General features: G+C 39.6%; 1 protein-coding gene across 6 annotated transcripts in view; it reads left to right on the top strand.

The window, feature by feature from the left end:
* The first annotated feature begins 2,886 nt into the window (after positions 1-2,886).
* The window catches only part of ANKRD46 (ankyrin repeat domain 46), a 51,526-nt gene continuing 29,558 nt past the window's right edge, over positions 2,887-24,854 (top strand). For 2 of the 6 annotated variants that reach the window (XM_081817078.1, XM_081817079.1), the window contains exons 1-2: positions 2,892-2,982; positions 21,845-21,949. The gene's annotated coding sequence lies outside the window, so the exon portion shown is untranslated. Of the gene's footprint in view, positions 2,983-21,844; positions 21,950-24,854 lie in introns of all 6 variants that reach the window. The other 4 variants (XM_081817081.1, XM_081817080.1, XM_006739801.3 and 1 more) reach the window with 4 other exon arrangements.

Below are 24,854 nucleotides of genomic sequence, written 5' to 3'. Positions count from 1 at the left end.
CACCTGATTCTCCCTAGCTGGGAGTGAGAGATGGGACGCCCGTGGAAGCAACACTTTTGGTAGCATGTCTCCCTCTGATGGTCATTTGTTAGTACTACAAAAACCACCCTGAACAATCGTAAAGCTCAAAAACAAGTAGAAATTCCTTTTCCTTTGTAGGTATGATGTTTTTTGGGTTTGTGTTGTTGTTTTTGTTTTTTAGAGAGGGAGGGGAAGAGGGAAAGAGAGAATCTTAAGCAGGCTTCACACCCAGCATGGAGCCCCATGTGGGGCTCAATCTCACGACCCTGAGATCATGATGACCTGAGCCGAAATCAAGAGTCAGACATTTAACCAACCCAGGCGCCCCAGTATGGTGTGTTTTTAAAGGACTTTCCCCATTCCAACACATCTCCTTTCTACAGGGACAATTGGTTACACTGGGATGGTTGCTAGATCACTCAGTCCCTTCTGATTAGCGTTCAATTCTGTTTTTGAAAACCCTTTCTGAATTTTCTAAGACTGGAGAGTAATATATAATCAGTTTAGCCCAGACTCCTTTTTTCCCTAACCAGGAAAACACCACCTAAAGGAAAATCCTACCCCAAGCAAATGTTTTCTGTCATCCATCCATTCATTCACTCGCTCCGTTGTATCTGACATGGTGGTTCTCAGCCCGGCACCGTGGCTGCGTATCGGAATTCCCTGAGCAGCTTTTTAAAATATGGATGCCAGGGCCGTACTTCAAAACAGTTCTTACTTGGTTTTGACTAGGACCTGGGTGTTGGTATTTTTAGGCTCCTCTGGTGACGGTGATGTACTGCCAGGGCTGAGAACTACTAAGCTAATATTCTTGAGCACCTACTACGTGCCATTCATTGTGGTAGTGCAAAGGATTCAATGGTAGGGACACAACTGGGCCACGCTGACCTCCTCCTCCTCCTCCTTCTCCTCCTCCTTCTTCTCTTTTAAGTAGGCTCCAGGCCCAACATGGGCCTTGAACTCAGGACCTTGAGATCAAGAATCGCATGTTCTATTGACTGAGGCAGCCGGGCGCCCCCACAATGACCTTGTGACGTCCCCATTCCCAGGCTGCACATACTATCCCCTCGTCTGGAACACTGCCTTTGTTCATCACATAAATAACTCTTCCTCATCCTTTGTGTCTCAGAGACAATATCACTTCTTCAAAGGTATTGCTCCCTTCCACCTAAATGAGGTCCCATTGTATTTGTCTTTACGTAGCATCTCTTCTCTCTTCCTTCATAACACTTATCCCACTTGTAGTTACAGGTATTCCTCCCCAATGGAAGTCCCACAGTCAGAACTCGGGACCAAACAGATTTTGGTATTGAGGAAAAAGAGGCCGATTTACCTGAAGGGATTGGAGTTTGGGCTTCAGGGCCCTGTAGTGGGCTGAATAACATCCCCTCAAAGATGTCCATGTCCTGGTCCCCAGAACCTGCGACTATGTTACCTTGCACAGTAAAAAGGACTTTGCAGATGTGAGTAAGTTAAAGACCTTGAGATGGAGAGATTCAGGATTATCAAGGTGTGTCCAATGTAATCTAAGGGTCCTTGTAATGAGGCAGGAGGGGCAAAGTTAGAGAAGATGCAAGAGTGGAAGCAGAGGTCAGAAGGAGAAATGATGCTACATGGCTGGTTTTAAGGATGGAGAAAGGGGCCACAAGCCACAGAATATGGGCAGCCTCAGGAAGCTGGAGAGGGGAAGGAAATGGATTCTCTGTAGAGCCTCCAGAAGAATGCAGTCTTGCCTACATTTTGATTTTAGCCCAGTGAAACTGATTTTGGACTTCTGACCTGAACTGTGAGATGATGAATTAGTGTTGTTTTAGGTCATTAAGCCTGTGGTAATTTGTTACAGGGACAACAGGAAATGAATACAGCCCACCCCTCCCTTGTACAGTTCCCTTCCAAGACCCTGGAAATATGTTCACACGTCAAATGGTTCTGTAAAGCTTGCAAAATTAATATATTTTAACTACAATAAAGACTGCTGTCTCTTTCTACTCAGATTTCCCAAGGCTCTCTTCTCTGGTTGAGTAGCACTGGAGTGAATACAGATATTTTGGGGCTCTTGCTAAGCAGAAATGCAGTTGGGAATACTCTGTTTTGCATTTAATGGGATACATTCATGCGGTTCATGGTCACATGCAGCATTTATTGTTGAAGTGTAGGAATGGCTTCTGTGAACACTCCTAATGACCAATGTGCTGAATTCCCCAGGTGTGGTGACAAGGAGGTATCACAGAATATGTGTATGTGCATCTCACCCCCTTAATATCAACAGAGGGTGGCCTGGTTGAGCCAGTGGCACTAGAATTCGGAGAAGGGATAATCACTGTGCAGAGGATGTCTGTAGGAACAATATATATATATATAGAATTTTATGTTTCCAGTAAATGAACTTATACCACCCCACTACCCACCACATTTTTAGTGAGTTTTGGCTGTATACATGTTGCATTTAGTCCAGGAATCCTAAAATAGGGGATGTAAATATCCAAACCATTAAAAAAAGACCTTTGCATCATATTTTAGAATTAGAGCAGTTACTATTATGAATATGTCCATTTGGGTTATACATTAGCCTTACCTAGAGACCAGTGACTATTAATTGATGCCTACAGCTCTTAATAAAACGGTCCTTGCTTTGAAGCCTTCATTTAGCTGACGGGGTAGGATGTATATTTAGAAAAGGATGTGAATAGTGCAGAGTGCTCCTGGACTCAGGTCGGAGAAACCTCTTTCTAGGCTGTCATTCTTTTCTCCCCACGCCAGGTTTGGTCCTTGCCCTCATTCTGAGTTTCCAGTTCTGGGCAAGCAGAGCAGCCGCTTGGGCCTCCCGCCTCCAGGGGGCGCGCCGTCCGACGTGGCGTGAGGCCGCTCTAGCCCGGGGGAGAGCTCTGCCTGTCTCTATGGCCTCTCCTTCCCTCAGCCTGCTGCCGCCGCCGCTGCTTTCTCTGCTCCACCGTGTCGAAGGTACTTGGGCCGGGGCCCGTGGGCGGCCCTAGGACTGAGCCGCTGACACTTCCCCTGCCGGCCCTGACGCACTGGAGAGGCCCGGGCCGGGGCCTGGCCGAGGGGCCAGGGGACCCCCCACCCCCGCACCTACTCGGCGGCGGGAGGGAGCCCGACTGGGCGTCGCGGGTCCAGGGCTCTGCCGCTCGTGAGGGCTGGGAAAGGGCCTGCGAGGGTTCTTGTTTGTTTTTGCGGCTGAAGGCCGTGGTCGCTCGCAGGAGGGGGCCAGTCCGGGTTTGCGGGCTCGGGGCGGGCGGGCCCGGGCCGGGGTGCGCTCGCGGTTAATCGGGAGGTCTGAGCCGCAACCCTCCGCCGGCGCTCTGTTGTTGCGCCCGGACCGAGCGTGTGCTTTCGCGGCAGCAACGCGGCAGTCCGTGGCCGATCGTAAGGAGCCCGCAGTCTAGGTGTAAACAGCTGTTGCGGTGTGACTGAACAGTCCAGAATGGCACATGGCCCCGTGTTTTAAAGAGCCATTTGTCTCTTAATGTGCAATGCTAGGAAGCGGGTGGTTTACCCGCCAGGTTTTCCGATACAGCGCCCTGCCTCGAGGAAAAGATATATTTATTCTTTAAAATTGGCTACTGAACATAATTAGGAAAAAAAAATATACCACTGAATAGTGACACCTCTCACTCTTCAAAAAAAATAACAATGGGGGCGCCTGGGTGGCTCAGTTGGTTAAGTGACTGCCTTCGGCTCAGGTCATGATCCTGGAGTCCCTGGATCGAGTCCCGCATCGGGCTCCCTGCTCTGCAGGGAGTCTGCTTCTCCCTCTGACCCTCCCCCCTCTCATGTGCTCTCTCTCATTCTCTCTCTCAAATAAATAAATAAAATCTTTAAAAAAAAAAAAAACAAAACAATGGTACCAAGGAGCTCCTAGCTTAAACAGCTGTAATATCAGTGGTATAGGAATTATAGTAATAACTATTTTCGGTGCTTACTCTGTGTCAGACATGGGGCTGAGTGTTTGAAATACCTAATACCTCTATTTAATCCTTGCAGCAGCCCTGTGAGGTTCCATTTCCATTTTACAGATAAGGAAAACTGAGCACGGAGAGTCTGAGTTAACTAGTTGAAGGTCAGACAGCTAGCAGAGGGTGAGCTGGGATTTGAGCTTCATCTGCCTTACTGCGGTGTTCTTGCTTCTGTTACCTGTCCATACATGTTCTAGAGATTTTTGTTTGTTTAATTTGATTGTAGCCTGAACTGATTTCTCTCAGGCTTAATTTTCATGGTTATATGCAAGAGCCCTATGCCAACTTCTTTTTAGTTTTTAAGGAGTTTAATGAGAAAAATGTTTGCTCATTAAAGATTAAAATGGATAGTAAGTTAAGCTTGGACTAAGGCCCTCACCACTACCAATGCAGTTTGATTTGAAATAAGAGTTGGGTTTATTTGGTTGTTTGTATGCTTCATTACTATTCTTCATTATTTGTGTTTCGATACCATTTTTAGTGAGTTCACTTTGCCTTTGCAATATGATGACAGAAGTACTGAAGGGAAATGAAAGATTTTTCAATGACAATAAGTTAATATCTTACTGGATATAGAAAAGGCACTGGAGAGAGACTGGAGTAAAAAGGAATGAAGAGACTTTTGGCATGTTGTTCAGAGCAAATTGAGTTACTTACTATGAAGGATAAAGAATTTCCACTGTTCCCATGAACATCAGAAGGGAAGTCCTATTTCCCATGAGGAAAGAGGTTGGATATTAGAATCTCCCAAATCTCTTAGCCTTATCAGGATATAAGAATTTCCATATTCAGCATTCTTGTAGCAAATGTATATTGAATGCCTTCCATGGCCGGGCACTGTTCTACACACTGGGGATGCAGGGGTGGGAAAAAAAAAATCTTTGTCTTCATGGAGCACTGGAGGAGTGGGTACAATAAACAAAATAATTTGAAAAAATTAAAATATATCCAGTCAGATGGTAACTGTTGCTAAGAAGAAAAATAAAGCATCTAAGGGGGATAGAAGAACCAGAGAAGAAGCAGATGCAGTTTTAAAATAAGGAACAGCGTCATGGAGAAGATTCTTGAACAAAACTGGAGGGAGTGAAGGACAGCCATGGAGCTATCTAGGGGAATAGTGTACCAGGCAGGTGCAGAAGCCCAGAAACTGCCAGTCTTACTGGAGGACCAGCAAGGAGGCCAGCAGGTTTGAGCAGAGTAAGGGAGGGCAGAATGGGGTCTGAGAGCTAACTGGTCCTGGTAAAGACCTTGGCTTTTTCTCTGAATGAAGAGGGGAATGGGTGGAAGGTTTTGAGCAGAGTTGGGGGATCTTACAACGTTTTAAAGAGTCGCTCTGGCTGCTGTGTTCAGAATCGACTGTGGGGGCAAGGATGGAAGAGGGGAGACTGATTAGGAGGTTGGTTCAGGAATCCAAGGGAAAGATGATGGGGGCTTAGACCAGCTGGTAGCTGCCAGGGTTTATTGATGGATTGGATGTGGAGTGGACCGGTAAAAGAATGAAGCATGACTCTAAGGCCTTTCTTTGGCCTGCTGTTGGAAGGATGGGTTTGCTGTTTACTGAGATGGGGAAGATTTAAGGGTGGAGAGATAAGGGGAGGTGGGTAGAGTGGGAATTAAGAGTTAGTTTTAGATGTGTCCGGTTTGAGATGCCTGTTCACATGGGGTTATAGGAGACGAGTTGATGGGAAAGATTGCAACTTGAAATCGAAATTTAGGAGTCTTTAACAAGTAGATAGTATTTAAAACCATGAGTTTGTATGAGATCTGATCTAAAGAACTGAGGATTGAGCTCTAGGCTTTCCACATTCAGTAGTTGGAGAGATTAAGAACCTCAAAGACTGAGGAGGAAAAAAAAGCCTTTGAAGGTAGGAATGTGGAGTGCCAGAAGCCAAGTGAAGAGAGAGTTTCAGGAAGGAGAAAGTGATCATCTGTGTCTCCTCCTGCTCAGTTGACAAGTCATGTAAGATGAGGACTGTGAAATGGCCATTGGATTTAGCAACGTGAAGGTCCTTGGGGACTGCGCAAGAGCACTTTTGGGAGAATAGTGGGGGAGAAAACCTGGGGTAAAACCTGGTTTTACAGAGAGAATAGGAGAGGAATTGGAGTCTACAAGTATAGACAACTCTTTAGAAAAAGTTAGCTGTAAATTTTTTTCATATATAAATTATTTGAAACACTGTCATTTTCTTTTTTTTGTTTCAAAGTCTTTTTTATTTTTATTTTTTATTATGTTATGTTAATCCCCATACATTACATCATTAGTTTAAATGTAGTGTTCCATGATTCATTGTTTGTGCATAATATCCAGTGCTCCATGCAGAACGTGCCCTCCTCAATACCCACCACCAGGCCAACCCATCCTCCCACCCCCCTCCCCTCTAGAACCCTCAGTTTGTTTCTCAGAGTCCATAGTCTCTCATGGTGTCGTCATTTTCATAGTGACTAATTTTATTTCCAGCTTCACTTACTTAGCAACTAGGCTTGGATTATTTTATCAATGGCTGGTGGAAGTAAATAACTATACTACTACTACTGATAATAATAATGTGTTATTAATTAACCTTCAAAACCAATACACCAGGAAGCTTGTCCTTTTTTTTTTTTTTTTTAAGATTTTCATTTATTTATTTGAGACAGAGAGAATGAGAGAGAGAGAGCACATGAGAGGGGGGAGGGTCAGAGGCAGAAGCAGACTCCCCGCTGAGCAGGGAGCCCGATGCGGGACTCCAGGATCACGACCTGAGCCAAAGGCAGTTGCTCAACCAACTGAGCCACCCAGGTGCCCGAAGCTTGTCCTTTTTATATAACACATTTCAGGACTCATGAAAGTGCTTGGGTTGGAGTGTGTTCTTTTGCTACTTTGTTCTTACCTTAGGTTAAAAAATTAACTTAACAAGTGTTACAGCTGTGCATTTAAAAACAAAAATACATGCATCCAGAAATTAAGAACTAGGATTTATTTTGGAGTATGTTGTCTCAGTAGTAGTAAGAACTGACTGTGCTGATATACATCATTTCTGTTATAAGAATTAATTCGTAAGTAACAAAATACACTTGGCCTTTTTTATTTATAAAGTGTGAAGACTTAATACTTCATTGCAAGGGAATAATAATATAAGACAGCTTGGTTTAAAAAGGGAGTAAATGTAAAAAAAAAAAAAAAAAAGTACAATTTTTATTTGAAGACATGAGTTTAGGTTCTTGTGTTTGCCCTGAGTAACTTAATGCCCACATACAAATACAAAGTAATCAGTGAGATACACAGCTTATGGCATATTTACACCATCTTAGCTGTGGATATAAGCTCTTTCCATGATCTTGTTGTGTACTGTTTCCATAGTAGGTACAGCCATTGGTTGCATTGTAAAGATTTAGAGTGATTAAAATATTTCAAAGTTTAGTGTTATAGCTACTGATTTTTTTAATCCATTGATCCTATCTGGAAGATGATAGCTTCTTCAATCTCTTTTTAGTGAGGGAAGTAGTTTCTTAAGTTTGTGCCTTTTGTTTTGTTTTTTCATTTTTTTTCTGTGGGAATTTTTCATGGGTTAGCTCTGGTTTCAAGTTGTATTAATCATGTCACACATCCTTAACTTTTTTCTTTTCATTTTTTTTTTTTTTAAAGATTTTATTTATTTATTTGACAGAGAGAGACATAGCGAGAGCAGGAACACAAGCAGGGGGAGTGGGAGAGGGAGAAGCAGGCTTCCCGCTGAGCAGGGAGCCCGATGTGGGGCTCGATCCCAGGACCCTGAGATCATGACCTGAGCCGAAGGCAGACGCTTAACAACTGAGCCACCCAGGCGCCCTTTTCTTTTCTTTTGTATCGCTTCTTAAGCAGGCCTTTCTGTCCCGGATTTGATTTTCTGCAGTATTTCTTCTGTTTCTTACTGCTCACAAATTGGATTTTAAATTTCTTTGATGTTTTTATTTTACTTGCAGTTTTGTTTTATCCCAATCTCCTTCTAATACTGTTTTTTTCCCTCCCCCTGAGTTCTTAATTTTTTGCATATTCCTAAAGCACATTTTTTTCTGGATTTTTTTTTCAATTTCTTACTTAAAATAATTGTCAGTGGTATGCTTTTCTTCATGTAAAGCTGATGAATCTCTTCTGGTGCAGATTTTTTCATTGACTCCATGTTGACTTTGTTTTGTTATTCATCCTTTAAAAATGAAAGAACTTGGGTGCCTGGGTGGCTCAGTCGTTAAGCGTCTGCCTTCGGCTCAGGTCATGATCCCAGGGTCCTGGGATCGAGTCCCACATCGGGCTCCCTGCTCAGCAGGAAGCCTGCTTCTCCCTCTCCCACTCCCCCTGCTTGTGTTCCTGCTCTCTCTGTCTCTCTCTCTGTCAAATAAATAAATAAAATCTTTAAAAAAAAAACAATGAAAGAACTTTTGAGATTGTCACTATACTCTTGAATTGTCATGCCAAATTTGCTTAGTACCATTCTACTGAAGACTTTTTCTAGATTTCTTGTAAGGAAAATAATTAGAGAATTGGATTGTGTGTAGGCATTCCATAAAGAACTCTGTTGTGGTGTGGGCAAAGAATTTACCTATTTAAAATAATTTTTGCTATTATTAAAACTTAAGTTTATAGTTATATCTTTGTAATAAAGTCCCTTTTTTTTTTTTTTAAAGATTTTATTTATTTATTTGACAGAGAGAGAGACAGTGAGAGCGGGAACACAAGCAGGGGGAGTGGGAGAGGGAGAAGCAGGCTTCCCGCCCCGCCGAGCAGGGAGCCCGATGCGGGGCTCGATCCCAGGACCCTGAGATCATGACCTGAACCGAAGGCAGTCGCTTAACCAACTGAGCCACCCAGGCGCCCCGTAATAAAGTCCCTTTTTAATGACTCAGTAAGTAGACATAAGAATGATCAATTTAGCTTAAACTTCTAGGTATAAAAATAAAATCAGTGACAAAGGAACAGCTAATTTCCAGATTAAAAGTGTGCTTGTTCCTTTTTCTTCCAGCTTTATTGAGGTATTAGTGACAAATAAAGTTGTATATATTTAGGTTGCACAACATGATTTTTTAAGGGGTACAACATGATGATTTAGTATTCTTTTTTTTTAAGATTTTATTTATTTGACAGCGAGAGAGCTAACACAAGCAGGGGGAGTGGGAGAGGGAGAAGCAGGCTTCCCGCTGAGTAGAGAGCCTGATGCAGGGCTTGATCCCACGACCCTGGGATCATGACCTGAGCCGAAGGCAGAAGCTTAATGACTGAGCCACCCAGGCGCCCCGATGATTTAGTATTCTTACACACTGTGAAATGTTTGCCACAGTCAGGTTAATTAGCCCATGCATTACCTCACATAGTTAACTTTGTGTGTGTGTGTTGAAACACTTAAGATCTACTCAGCAAATTTCAAGTATACAATACAGTATTACTATAATCACCATACGGTACATTTGAACTTCAGAGCTTAGTCATCTTCTAACTGAAAGTTTGTACATTTTGACCAACATTTTCCTCCACCTTTCAGTCCCAGGCAACCACCATTCTATTTTCTGGTTCTATGAGTTAGGCTTTTTAAAATTCTACATATAAATATGATCATACAGTATTTGTCTTACTGGGTCAGTATTATTTCAACTTGGCATAATGTCCTCCATGTTTAATCATGGTATTGTAAATAGCAGGATTTCCTCCTTTTTTAATATCTGAGTAGTATTCCATTGTATATATATATACACACACCACATCTTCATTTTCTGTATTATTTAGCTGTCGACTGACACTTGGTTATTTCCAAATTTTGGCTATTGTGAATAATGCTACAATGAACATGCAGATATTTCTTCAAGAGAGTGATTTTATTTCCTTTGTTTACATACCCAGAATTGGGAACTTGTTCTTGTTTTAGTGCTGTTCAGTTTTTCTGAAGCTTCTCTTTGTTCACTAAGATCTTTAGCAATTCCTCCAAGGCAGTGTTTAGCAACCTTAAATACTTATTTATTATCTTTATTGCCAGTAATTATTAGAGAAACAAAACAATTCTAAGACCAAAACATGTCCAATAGGAGAAATATACCCATTTGATTAAAAAATGGACAGTTTATTGTCTCTAGCTCTCTTTCATGTAACCATAAACACATATATATCAAAAAAATAGTGATATTTGAATGTATTTGATAAGCTATCCAATAAGTAGTACTTTTTTTCCCCTCTGGAAGTTTGTGCCTCTTAATCTCCTTCACCTATTTTGCCCATTCCCCCTCTTCCCCCCCTCCCCAGAGGCAACTAGCAGTTTGTTCTCTGTATTTATTTCTATTTGTTTGTTTTAGATTCCACATATAAGTGAAATCATATGGTATTTGTCTTTCTTTGTCTGATTTATTTCACTTAGCGTAATACCCTGTAGGTCCACCCATGTTGTTGCAAATGACAAGATCTCATTCTTTTTAATAGCTAAGTAATATTCCAGTGTGTGTGTGTGTGTGTGTGTGTGTGTGTGTATACACATATACACACACCCATATCATCTTTATCCATTCATCTATGGATAAACACTTGGGCTGCTTCCATATCTTGGCTAATGTAAATAATGCTGTAATAAACATAGGGTTGCATATATCTTTTCAAATTAGTGTTTTTATTTTCTTTGAGTAAATACCCAGTAGTGAAATCACTGGATCCTATGGTATTACTATTTTTAAGTTTTTGAGGAACCTCCGTACTGTTTTCCATGGTGGCTGCACCAATTTCCATTCCCACCAGCAATCCTGGAGGCTTCCCTCTTCTCTATATCCTTGCCAACACTTGTTATCTCTTGTCTTTTTGTGACTAGTCATTTTGACTGGTGTGAGGTGATATCTCATTGTTTTGATTTACATTTCCCTGATGAGTGATGTTGAGAAGCTTTTCATTATTTGTCTCTGGCCATCTGTATGTCTTTGGAAAAATGTCTATTCAGCTTCTTTGCCCATTTTTAAACTGGATTATTTGTCTTTTTTTGGTGTTGAATTCTGTAAGTTCTATATATATTCTGGATGTTAACCCTTTATTGGATATATCATTTGCAAATATCCTCTCCCATTCAGTAGGTTGCCTTTTGTTTTGTTGATGGTTTCTTGTGTAAAAGCTTTTTATTTTGGTATAGTCCCAAGAGTTTATTTTTTTTGTTTTTGTTTCCCTTGCCTGAGGAGATATATCCATAAATATGTTGCTAAGTACTAATAAGTAGGACTTTTCACAAATTTCTGAATATAATCACTTAAAAGATACGTGTACAATGTTATTCAGGGATGGTAGCAAGTCAGTCAGAAAGAACTGCAAGAATACAGTTTACTTAGCTACCTTTTCCACATTGGGTCTTTATGAGACTAGATACTTCGCTGTATTTTACATTTTAAACTAAATATATTAGGGGCGCCTGGGTGGCTCAGTCGTTAAGCATCTGCCTTTGGCTCAGGTCACTGAGCCCCGCATCTGGCTCCCTGCTCGGTGGGAAGCCTGCTTCTCCCTCTCCCACTCCCCCTGTTTGTGTTCCCTCTCTCGCTGTGTCTCTCTCTGTCAGATAAATAAATAAAATCTTTAAAAAACAAAATAAAATAAACATATTAAAACTCGTCAAATAACCTATGTATTTTCTCTTACTGATTACAATGTCTTTTTTTCCTTTAACATAAGCTTAAATTTTTTTTTAAGTAGGCTCCACACCCAGCATGGAGCCCAATGTGGGGCTTGAATTCAGAGCCTTGAGATCAAGACCTGAGCTGAGATCAAGAGTTGGACGCTTAACCAGCTGAGCCACCCAGGCATCCCAACCTAAGTTTAATTTTAAAATGAAATGTCCTGGGGTGCCTGGGTGGCTCAGTCGTTAAGCGTCTGCCTTCAGCTCAGGTCATGATCCCAGGGTCCTGGGATCGAGCCCCCATTGGGCTCCCTGCTCTGCGGGAAGCCTGCTTCTCCCTCTCCCACTCCCCCTGCTTGTGTTCCCTCTCTCGTTGTGTCTCTATAAAATGTCCTGAGTGTGACATTGTTGGAAGAGTTTAGGCATTTGTAACTTTGGTGGCATTTTTAGTTCTAAAGTCAAGCCAGTCACTTTTTTCCCAATTGCCAGATGGCACTGCTTCTTTCATTTAAATCTTTCTCTGCCCCTTCCCCATCTTTTGGCTGTGTTTTACTTGTTGACTGTTACGTTGATTTTTTTTCTTAAAAACAAAAACTGGTATTGCCTGTAAAAAGAGTATCTTTTCAACTTGTTCTCTGGGTTATCTCCGTGGTCAGTTCCTAGAATTTACCCAGCTCTCAGTCAGCATCCGATTCTTTGTGCTGTTTGTTCCATTAAATGTGGGATTTCTTAGGCCTTAATTCATCTCATTCTTGAAGCAAGTTAGATATCATTACACCCCACCCTTCCTTTGACCTTTGTCTTTTTCTGAAACATGTAACAAAAACAATATTTTTTCCTTCTTAGAAAGCAGTGACAGGCGCATATAGCAGTAGGTTAGGTATCAAGTAGTAATGACCACTTTAGGTTCTCTGTTAAATATTTGGCTCTAAGTAACAGAAAACCTAATTTAAACTGTCTTAATAAAAAAATGGACTTTACTGATGCCTGTATTTAAAAAGTCCAGAGTTAATATGTGCTTCAAATGAGGTTTAATCAAGGCTTGACTCCCATTTTTCTCTCTACTCTGTGTGCTTCCTATATGTGTGTGCACACACGCATGTGTGTGTGTATGTGTGCACATGTATATAAAATATATGTCAAAATGACTAAAGCAATTTTAGGTGTTATTTGCAGTACACCATATTTTTAGGAAAAAAAGAGAATATATAACTCTAGCATTCCAAGCAGAGTCTTATTGGACTGGTCACATGTCTGCCTCTAAATAAACCACTACAGCTAGGGAAATGTAATTATTACATGGCTTAATATAATCAGGACTGACCCCCTCAAGGCATGTGGGCAGTGAAGAGTTATACCGTTGAGTACTATGGGGCAGAAAAACGTAGGAACAGATACTAGGTAGGCAGCCAATGTGTCCACTACAGTGGCAGTAGGTTTCTGAGGATAGAAAAACACATATAATTGCTTTTAGATCAAAATGGTACATTAAGTGCATGTTTCAGTACATGGCAATAATTAATTAAACATAAAAAGAGGGAACCAGAAAGATGTAGTCAGAACAATACATAATATACACATATATACATATTCTCTATAGAGTAGAAGCACAGTGTGATGAGTGGAGCTGCAGCTGTTCTGGAAGTGGGCAGTGGCAGGCAAATACCTGGCTCCTGCTGGGTGATGAGGATTAAAAGTGCTCTGCATAGGACAAGAGTGGAGTAAGGTGATGGCTTAAAGTCAAGGCTTTGGGTAGAAATTCCCTAAGCAGGAAAGGAGTCCAAATAAAACAGTTCTTGACTGCTGGAATCAGATGGCTTAAAGAAGCTGGACCTAGCAAGGCAGAAGGACATAGCAGTCTCACGGCCAGGAACTGAACTGGACTTTGGCTCAGCGACTAAATCTGTAATAGCCCCACTATCACTGAGAGGAGTTCAACTTACCTTTTATAAGACCTGGTTCTGAACTACATTCCCAGGTGGCAAAGTGGAGGCAGCTATCAGAAGGAGTTAGCATGGGGGAGAAAGAATGGAGAACAAAAACAAAAAAATAAACATTTCTCTCAAAATAAGCTTGCAGCACAAATTCCAAAAGGAATGAGGAAGATGCTAAATGCTAAGAAGAACTCATCCAATAATATTAGCATTGGAACACAAATTCAGTCCTGACATAAAAAATTTTAGGAAACCATCCAACAAAGACTTTTAATTAAGTGTCTATATGCTCAAAGAGAAAAAGGACTCACATTTATTAAAAATGAACAGTAAATTATGAAACAAAAAGTAACAGGTGGATATGAAGAATTAATTAGAACTCTTAGAAATGAAAAATTACAGTAGTTGAGAATTTTTTAAGTGTCATAAACTTTTAGACTCAAACCAGCCTGAGCGTTAAGTGAATTAGAAGATGGAGCTGAGAACTGCACCTAGAAGTAGCACAGAAAAACTTTTTTTTTTTTAAGGTTATATTGATCTTTGAGTTTCCAACATACATTTAATAGGAAGATATGGTTGAAAAGCACTATTTGAAGAGAATTTGCCAGAATGCAAGAAAGGGATGAGTACTTAGATTACAAATACATTCTGAATTCCAAGCAGGATAAATAAATCCTCCTAAATAGATCCCAGTAAAACTGTAGAACATTAAGGATAAAGTGAAAAATTTTTAATGAAATAAAGAAAAATACATTCCTACACAAGAACAACAATTAGACTGAAGCAGACATCTCCTGGCAATAATAGATGCCTGGAAGCATCAGAGTGAGAACTTGAAGGTACTGAGGGAAAGTAACTGGCAACTACAACCTCATGATCAACTGAACTGTTATTCAGGAATAACGTCAAATCAAGTCATTTGCAAATTTGCAGACTGAAAGAATCTCCTTCTCACAGATCCTCACTAAAAGAAGTGGAGAGTGAACTTCAGCCAGAAGAGTGAATCCAGAGGAGAGGCATGGGATTTTTTGAAAAAGAGTGATCTGATTGATAAGATGTTGACAAATTTAGGTAATTTTTTTTTTTTTTAGGTTTTAGGGGTTTGGGAGAGGTATTTTTTAAAGGTAAAGCTAAAACTCTTAGCAGTCATGGAGTGGTCTGTGGTGGTTATAGTGCATTCTGGTTATTGTGTTCAGAATAAAATTTTAGATAATTTTAGACTTTAAGAAACATTAGCATGTATGTCAACATTTTTAAATAACTAGTTGAAAGGAAAAATAGAGGAAAAAGATAAACAGAAAACAAAAAAAGATGATCAACAGAAGACACACACAAAGAAGAAAAACATGATAAACAGAAAACACAAAATAGATGATAAACAGAAAACACACAAAATAGGTGGAAATCAGTCCAAATAGGTTAGAAATCATAGAAAATATAAGTTGATTAAATTCACCTATGGGAAAAAAATCTTCAGAACTGTTAAAAAGCCATCTAGTTTCCTGTTTAGCGGACATACACCTAAAACAAAACTATACATAAAGGTTGAAATAGGAAAATATCCCCCCAAAGTTATAACCATAGAAAGGTAATATAATAATGTTAATATCATTAATGTCAAATGTTGAGGCAAGAAACATTAATAGGAATAAAGAAGCACACTAATAAAAGAAACAGTCTTCCGGGAAGATCCGTGTACCTAAACATAGTCTCAAAATGTAACCCCAAATTAGATGGGATTACAGAAAGAATCCATACATTCACAATCAAACATTAAAACTGTTAACATTACTTTCAGAAACCAATATATCATATCGCAAAAAACTGGAAAAATACAGAATATTTCCACAACAAAATTAACAAGATTGATCAAATTATGTATATAGAGAGTAGAATTCTATCTTCAACTAATGCTTCATACATTCTTTTCAGATACGCATGGCACATTAACCAAAAGAAAGTCTGTAAATTTTAATAAATTCTTGCCCCAAAGACCATTTTCTTTTGCCACAGTGCAAATAAATTAGAAATTAACAAAAAGGTGGGCGCCTGGGTGGTTCAGTTGGTTAAGCGACTGCCTTCGGCTCAGGTCATGATCCTGGAGTCCCGGGATCGAGTCCCGCATCGGGCTCCCTGCTCGGCGGGGAGTCTGCTTCTCCCTCTGACCCTCCTCCCTCTCATGCTCTCTGTCTCTCATTCTCTCTCTCTCAAATAAATAAATAAAATCTTTAAAAAAAATAAAAAATTAAAAAAAAGGAATTAACAAAAAGGTTTTCAAATCCCTTACGTGGGTATTAAAAATATAATTAATAGGTTTAAAAGGGGACATCACAGAAATTATATAATTAAACAATGTGAAATACTGCGTGTGAAAACCAGTGGAGTCCAGTTGACACTTCAATGTAAATGTATAGATTTTTTTCTTTTTTTTAGATTTAAATAAATTTGTTAAAAGGTAGGATTAAAAGTGAGTTAAGGATACAAATCAAGAAGGTAAAAAAAAGAAACCACATATAAAACTTAAAGTAGAAGAAATGAAGAGAAACCAGAAGCAGTAAAACAGCAGAACTGGTTCTTTTTTTTTTTAAGATTATTTATTTGAGAGAGAGCAAGCACACCCATGCAGGGAGAGGGGCAAAGGGAGAAGGAGAGATACTGTATTGGCACAGTAACCTGACCTTCCTGTCTTTTTTTTTTTAAGTTAATTTTTTTTAGTACTCTGTACATTCAACATGGGGCTCAAACCCAACCCTCAGATCGAGTCGCATGCTCTTCGACTGAGCCAGCCAGGTCCCCCAGTGCCCTCCTTGTCTTTATTATCTTACAGATGTCATCCTACCAAACTCCCAATCACCATCTACACTGAAACCAGATACGGATTCTTTGATTCAAGGCCCCTTTGCCATTAGGCTTCAAGCAGTCTTCCTTAGCTTAATTTCCCTGATACTGCTCTCTTCATTCTCCTAAGGATCTGGCACACCTTACCCCCCTCCCCAACTCCATCTTTTTAAGACCAGTTTAAATATACATTCTTCATTCAACAAATAGAGTGCTGGTTGTGTGCAAAAAGAACCCTCAAGCAGACTCCCCACTGAACTTGGAAATGGATGGGGATGCAGGGCTCAATGCCAGGACTGAGATCATGACCTGAGCTGAAATCAAGAGTTGGCCGCTTAACCAACTGAGCTACCCAGGCACCCCAGAACTAAATATACAGACTTCTCCCAATAATGATCTAGGAAAGAAAAACAAAACAAGGGACGCCTGGGTGGCTCAGTCGGTTAAGCGTCTGCCTTCGGCTCAGGTCATGATCCCGGGGTCCTGGGATCGAGTCCCGCATCGGGCTCCCTGCTCTGCGGGGTGCCTGCTTCTCCCTCTGCCTCTGCTCTCTCTCTCTCATGAATAAATAAATAAAAATTAAAAAAAACAAAAAACAAAAGAAAAAGCACAAATAAACAGCATCGGAAACAATGCAGATATAATAGAGATTTGTTTTTTAGTCATGAGCATATGTAATGAATAACTTATGCCAATAAATTGGAAAAGTTTAAAATAATAATGTCTGTGGGTCAGGAATTTGAAAGTGGCTTAGCTGAATGGTTCAGGCTCAGAGTATTTCAGTCAAGATTTCAGCCAGGGCTAGCCATGTGAAGGCTTGGCTGGCTGGGTCTGGAGGATCTTTCCCAAGGTGGCTCACTCACAAGACTATTAGCAAAAAGCTTAGGTTCCTTGCTGTCTACTAGCAATGCTTCATCACAGGAACCTCTATAGTACTGCTTGGGTGCCCTCATGACATGGCAGCTGGCTTGTTTCAGAGTGAGTAATCCGTGAGAGAGTAAGGAGGAGGCCGCATTGTCTAATTTATGACCTGTCTTACAAGCCACTTCTACCATATCCTGTTTGTTAGTAGTGAATTAGTAAGCCCATACTCAGGGGGAGGGTATTTTAACTCAAGCTCTTGAAGAAAGATGTAGTGAAGAATTTGCAGGCATGTTTTTAAACTAACACACTGTACTTATGTAAGTAATATGGTAATACATAGAAAATTCAAGAGAACCTACAGATACATTAATAGAGTTAGTAAGAATTCAGCAGGATTGCTGATGTGAGTCAGCACATATGCATCAGTTTCATTCTTTGTACTGGTAATAACCAAATTAAAACTGTAGTAAAAAAAGACCTCAATCACAGCAGAAATAAAAACAATAAGTTTTTAAAAAATAAAATGTATAAAAGATGTACAAGACCTTCATGGGGAAAATTATAAAAATGTATTAAAAGATAGCAAAGAATATCCAGATAGTTCATCTTCAAGGGTATGACTTGGTATAGTAAACAAAATTTCCATGTCAAAATAATCCTGACACTCAGATGGGATAGAAGATTGCAAATAGGAGCACTTGGGTGGCTCAGTCGTTAAGCGTCTGCCTTCAGCTCAGGTCATGATCCCAGGGTCCTGGGATCGAGCCCTGCATCAGGCTCCCTGCTCAGTGGGAAGCCTGCTTCTCCCTCTCCCACTCCCCCTGCTTGTGCTCCTTCTCTCGCTGTCTTTCTCTCTGTCAAATAAATAAATAAAAATCTTAAAAAAAAAAAAAAAGATTGCAAATAATTTTTTTTTAAAGATTTTATTTATTTGACAGAAAGACATTGTGATATTGGTACATATATATCCCACAGACTATTAGAACAGAGTAGAGAGTCAGAAACAGACATACGTAGACAGAAATTTGTTGTATATTAGAGTTACATTATCCAGTATTGTGGCTATTTAAATTTTAAATGTAAAGTGCCTAGCATTAATAACTACAGTACTGGTTTTCAGCATTGTGGTGTGCTAATATTTAGTGCTGTTTTAAGTATTTTTGATGATATATTGCGGGGTTTAGAGGTATTTTTAAAACTAAGTATTTACATCTTGGGACATACCAAGGGAATTATATGAAGAGCCATGTAGCTGAAAACTAGAGATCCTTAGTCACTAACCACTTTTTCTCATGTTGGTCCCAATGACCTGGGAGGTCTCTGGGCAGTCTGTAAAAATAGTTCCATGGGAAACTGATACAGGGATTTGCCAGCCCTACTCCCGTTTCTGAAAGATTCCCTAGAACTCTGAGTACATAGACTTAAACTGAGCCAACTCACAGATCTGCCATTTTAACAGGAGAGGTTTTGTGGGGACCAGGTCTCAGTCGGAAAGAAGACTGCTATAATTCATTGTCCTTTTTACTCGGAGTTACTGTTATAGTGACAAAGCTATCAAGACTGCCAATTCAGCTCTGCCTTAGAATACTGGCATTTCCCACCTTGTGCCCCACATTTTAGGTTCCTAAGTGGCAGCATGAGGAAAGCGCCAGCCAAAAAATACAACTTCTCCCTGTAATTCTTATTTTTAATCCTCCTAAAATGGGCTAAAAAATTTAGGGGAAAAAGAATCCCTATTTCTCTTTTCTTGAACCTAGAGTCATTTGTATGTCATTCTCTATTTTCTTTTCTCTGGGTATCAGAAGATGCCTCCCCAAAATAGGTTGCCCCTAGTCCAAAGGGGGGGGGCCACAGGCAAAGAAACAAAAGGTTCCCTTAAAGTCTCAGACGTCTACTCTTCATCTTTTACTCCCTTCCTACCAAAGGTCTTATCCTTAATTCTTAGGGAATTAAGGAAAAAGAGGAAATGTCTCACACCCCAAATGGTGGTCCTTTTGTGGCTATACATAACCATGCCATTTTTAGAGGCTGTTTGGTTAAGTTGGTTCCTTAGTCCTCTCCAGTCATTTTTTTCATCGTATATCCTTATTTACCAGGGTCCCTAGAGGTTGGAATAAGTGAGGTAGGATGTGGGTCTAATAATGATGTGTCAGGAGTTCTTGAATTTTAAGGGTCTACATAGGACATCACTGTAAGCAGTATGGAGCTCTAGACCACAGTGATTCACATAGCTTCACATGCAATCAGAGCACACCTCAAAGAAGTCTACTAGATCCTCTGTGGGCTTGTATAGCCTAGGGAGGGCCCTTGTCCATCCTGTGTCACTAGAATGGATGTTTTGTGTGAAGGATGCTGTACGTTCTAGCATCCATCTGGTGCAATTTAAAGCATTAGATGGGGACAGATTACAAGAGAATTGTGACAAACTGTTATGTTGAAGATAATGTACCTTATATTTCCACCGTGAATCATGAATGGAGCTAGAATCTTGAGGGTAAGGGGTAGTTTGCTTGTAAAGTAGCATGTTAAGTTATAGCTTTTCTTTCTTTTTTTTTTTTTTTAAAGATTTTATTTATTTACTTGAGAGAGAGAATGAGAGAGAGAGAGAGCATGAGAGGGGGGAGGGTCAGAGGGAGAAGCAGACTCCCTGCCGAGCAGGGAGCCCGATGCGGGACTCGATCCTGGGACTCCAGGATCATGACCTGAGCCGAAGGCAGTCGCCTAACCCACTGAGCCACCCAGGCACCCAAGTTATAGCTTTTCTGATTCTCAGTATCTTTATATGTAAAATAAGGAAATTGGGTTGGATAATCCAAAATGGCCTTCCTGGCCATAAAAACTTTATGGAAAGTATTCAGGTTTCTCCTAAGAACAGTCTTGTGCCTTCAAACTGTTTGAGGTGAATCTGGTTTACATTTTGTGAACTATTTAGAAAATGAGTAATTTACAAAAGTTGTAGTTCCTGTATTTTTAAATAACACCAAATAAATGAATAGTAGGAATGTCATTTTTTTAGAGGGGGGAGGGGCAGAGGGAGAGAGAGAATCTTGATTTCACAACCCTGAAATCATGACCTGAGCCGAAATCAAGAGTCAGATGCTTTAACTGACTGAGCCACCCAGGCACCCCAGGAATGTCATTTTTTTAGCACTTTAATTTTGTATAAATGAAGTCTGCTAAGGTGGGTTTAACGAGATTTAGATCTCCGAATAGTCCTGGAATCATTATTTATGCTGTTAATTTGCTTGGTTAATTTTTTAATTGAGGTATAATCGACATACAACATTATGTTAGATAAACTTTTTTTTTTTTAAAGATTTATTTATTTATATGAGAGAGTGAGAATGAGAGAGAGAGTACATGAGAGGGGGGAGGGTTAGAGGGAGAAGCAGGCTCCTCGCCGAGCAGGGAGCCCGATGCGGGACTCGATCCTGGGACTCCAGGATCATGACCTGAGCCGAAGGCAGTCGCTTAACCAACTGAGCCACCCAGGCGCCCTAGATAAACTTTTTTTTAAGGAAAATTGAGCTTCAGCTCAACTCTGAATTTTCACTAATTAAGAATTATTGAGAATGATAATGGTAAGTAACTGAAATAAAACAAAGAGAGGAGAGCCTGGCTAATTCATTCAGTAGAGCATTGGTCTCTTGATATCAGGATCGTGAGTTCGAGCCCCACATTGGGTGTAGAGATTACTAAAATAAGTAAGTAAGTAAGTAAACTTTAAGAACAAAAACAAAACAAAAGAAAAAAACGAAACAAAAACTTCCAAGGTGCTCCCTCCTCTTGCTGTATTCTTGTCCTGGATGCTGAAGTTGCACTTGAAGCCCAGGTAGGCCACAAGGTGGCACCATTAGTTCATAAATAAAGTGCTGCTGTTGCAGGAAAAACCTGATTTTTTTTTTAAAAATCACTTTATTACAAAAATAATACATATGCGGGCGCCTGGGTGGCTCAGTCGTTGAGCGTCTGCCTTCGGCTCAGGTCACGATCTCAGGGTCTTGGGATCGAGCCCCGCATCAGGCTTCCTGCTCCGCGGGAGGCCTGCTTCTCCCTCTCCCACTCCCCCTGCTTGTGTTCCCTCTCTCGCTGTGTCTCTCTCTGTCAAATAAATAAATAAAATCTTTAAAATAAATAAATAAGTAATAATAATACATATGCATGAAAGACTTCAGCTTGACCTTCCAGTGCTTATTTACTATCTTTATTATATAATTACAAATTATAAACTGAAGACTTCCTATGGGGGCAAGTCCCTTGCTAAGAATTTTAAAATTACACAATAAAGATTTTGGAAATATTGAAAGGTATTAGAATAAAATAAAATACCCACGGTACCAGTACTCCATTTGTGAATAATTAATTTTTATTTTAAGCCAATATTTTTCCAAAAGTTGAATTGAACTGTTAAAATAATGCAAAGATACAAGTAACACAAACATTGGAAGAAATATATATCAGAAATCCTTGTTTGTTTGTTTTCTGATGGAGAAAGAAAAATTTAGACAAGTGTTTTCTCACTATCCCAGTGAGTAAGAAATACATGAGAATAATGACTCCAGGGATTTAGTCACTTCCTATAAAGTAGAATATATTTCCAAATGTTTTGATGTTGTTTTCTCACACTTAGAAAAGATTACTTTGAGAAGATTGCAGAGTTAATTCAGAATATATGACTGAATGTTTCCTGTAAACAAGTGACCGGTGTTTCCTGCAAAGTAAGAAACATTTCCAGGTATTTATTGTTTCTCTGCAGTTCGAAAAATTTACTTTGAATGAAATGATTATAAGGAGTTAATTCAGAGTGTGTGGGCTAGACTGTTTCCCTTTATGTAATCTTTGATGAAAAATTTCCTAAACTAATTCATTATATGAAAAAGAATCTTATGAAAGCAAACTTAGTGCCATTTTTTTTTGCCCATAAAATGAGGATAATTGATAATACCTTATATATAAGGTTTATCTGAGGATTAAATCAGTCATTCCAGGAAATACACTTAAATAGTGCCTGGAATATAATAACTTAATAGATGTTAAATATTATGTATCATGTTGCTAAGTAGTTGCATAGTAATAGCAGACATATAAACAAATCCTTGTTTTTTTTTCATTAAGCTTTCTTTCCTAAGAACTAAGTAATGCCTGATTAGCCTACTTTCAGTTATTATATGAACTTAAACATAATGAACTGGCCTTTAGTAGCATTCTGTAATTCACACATTTCAAATTAACCTCACCTTTATTGCTTTAATAAAGTTTTAATTATGAAGTAATTGGTAGCTTGGCATTGAAGAAATCACAACATTGAGAATTTTAAACAAATCAAGTTAGACTTGGAAATACCACAAAATGAGATGTAAAGTAAAAATGTATCTGTAGTAGATCCAGATATATCTAAAAATTACTTTTTTTTTTTTTAAAGATTTTATTTATTTATTTGAGAGAGAGCACATGAGAGGGGGGAGGGTCAGAGGGAGAAGCAGACTCCCCGCCGAGCAGGGAGCCCGATGCGGGACTCGATCCCGGGACTCCAGGATCATGACCTGAGCCGAAGGCAGCCGCCCAACCAACTGAGCCACCCAGGCGCCCTCTAAAAATTACTTTTGAACTTCTGTTAATTATTTTTGAGACTTGGAAGTAAAATTCAGAAGGTTCTACTTATAAACTTCCTCCTTTACATGTTTTTCATGGTGCTGGAATATCCTGAAAGGATAATATTCTCAATTCTTTTTTTAAATTTACTTCCATGCTTTCAAAAAGGCGGCTACCTTTTTTCTTTTTTAAGAACTCAAAACAAATATCCACATATTTTGCCTTTATTTTGGACAGATACCTCAAAGGGTAAGAATTGAGATTCTAGCCATATGATCTATGAGAATTTATTTCCCTGGCCCTTTTAAGACAATCTTCCAAAAAATCAATAAGTAAGAATTCTAAAAGGGATTCAAATTAAAGTGAACTGTAGTTTAAGATGAACTGTACATTTGACGTTTTATTGTGAGCAAAGCAAGCGTTGCATCAAGATTGCTGTCAAAGTAAAACTATTGTCCATAAAGAAATAAGACTAGGGGCATCTGGGTGACTCAGTTGGTTGAGCATCCATCCGACTCTTGATTTTGGCTCAGGGTTGTGGGATTGAGCCCCAAGTGGGGCTCTGGTCTCAGCAGGGAGTCTGCTTGAGATTTCTCTCCCACTCCCTCTGTCCCTCCCCCGCCCCCCATTCTCTCTCTCTCTCAAATAAATAAATAAATCTTTAAAAAAGAAAAAAAAATAATTCCACATTATAGGTGGATCCATCTGTGTCACATCTTTTAAATACATTGCCTGAGAATCTATTGATAGATTTTGACCAAAAATACTATTTTAAAAGTCTCTTAGACTATGCTTTTTTTTTTAAGATTTACTTATTTTAGAGAGAGTGAGCAGGGGGAGGGGCAGAGAGAGGGGTCGACAAGCAGAGTCCCCTCTGAGAGGGGAGCCCCACACAGGGCTTGATCCCAGGACCCTGAGATCATGACCTGAGCCGAAACCAAGAGTGGTCACTTAACCAACTGAGCCACCGAGGTGCCCCTCTTAGACTATGTTTTGATTGGCTTAAAATGTCCATGAATTTAAATTCGGGTAAGAGGAAAAATGCAAAGCAAATTTTTTTAAAGTGCTAAGGAATTTAATAAGAAAATTATGGAAAATTATAGAGTCTTATAGAATACAACCATTAAAAATTGTTTTTGGAAGACTGGTAATGTGGAAGGATGTTCATGATATAGTAAGTAAAAAAGTTTAACATTTGTATTTATAGTATGAATTAAATATATATTCATATAGAAAAAAAAGGCTGGAGGACCATAGCACCAAAGTAGTAATAATAGTTATTTCTAGTTGGTAGGATTATGGGTAACTTGTATTTTCTTCTCTTAGTTCATATTTATTTTCTTAATAAATTTACAATAAATTATAAAATTGGTCATAAAAAATGTTACCTTAAAATCCAGTTAAGATGGGGGTGCCTGGGTGGCTCAGTCAGTTAAGCATCTGCCTTCGGTTCAGGTCATGATCCCGGAGTCCCAGGATCGAGCCCCGCATCGGGCTCCCTGCTCAGTGGGGAGTCTGCTTCTCCCTCTGCCCCTCAACCTGCTCATGTTCAATCTCTCTTTCTCTCTCTCTCTCTTTCTCAAATAAATAAAATCTTAAAAAAATGAAATCTTGTTAAGATGAGCTTAATTGAGTGTATAATCCACAAAGAATTATTTGGATTCTCCTATGTCTGGATTTCAAAAAAAATGTGCCAGGCACTATGTAATCTGCAAGGATACACAGACATCTCAGACCCATTTCTTGCATTTTAGAGACAAGGTCTGGCAGGAATTTTTGCAAACAGTTGTGAATATGGAACCGAGCTTTGTATGAGCCATTTCCTACTGGTTATCTTGATAACTATGTAGAGGTGGCATGGCATATTAGGAATTTTGTAGACTAAATTTGAAGCCCACTCTTAACAGCAGTGTGGCCTTAGACTCATTAACCTCTCTGAGCCTTGGAAATTATTAAGACCACTCTATTAGAGAAATACAGCTATTGAAGATAAGCAGGCTGAAAAAATATATTAACGTTTTGAGAAGGAATTGTTAAAATTTTTACTT

Source organism: Leptonychotes weddellii, chromosome 4, assembly GCF_054177405.1.
Source record: "Leptonychotes weddellii isolate Sample4059 chromosome 4, ASM5417740v2, whole genome shotgun sequence".
Lineage (NCBI taxonomy): Eukaryota > Metazoa > Chordata > Mammalia > Carnivora > Phocidae > Leptonychotes > Leptonychotes weddellii.
This window is presented reverse-complemented; position numbering and strand designations above follow the sequence as displayed.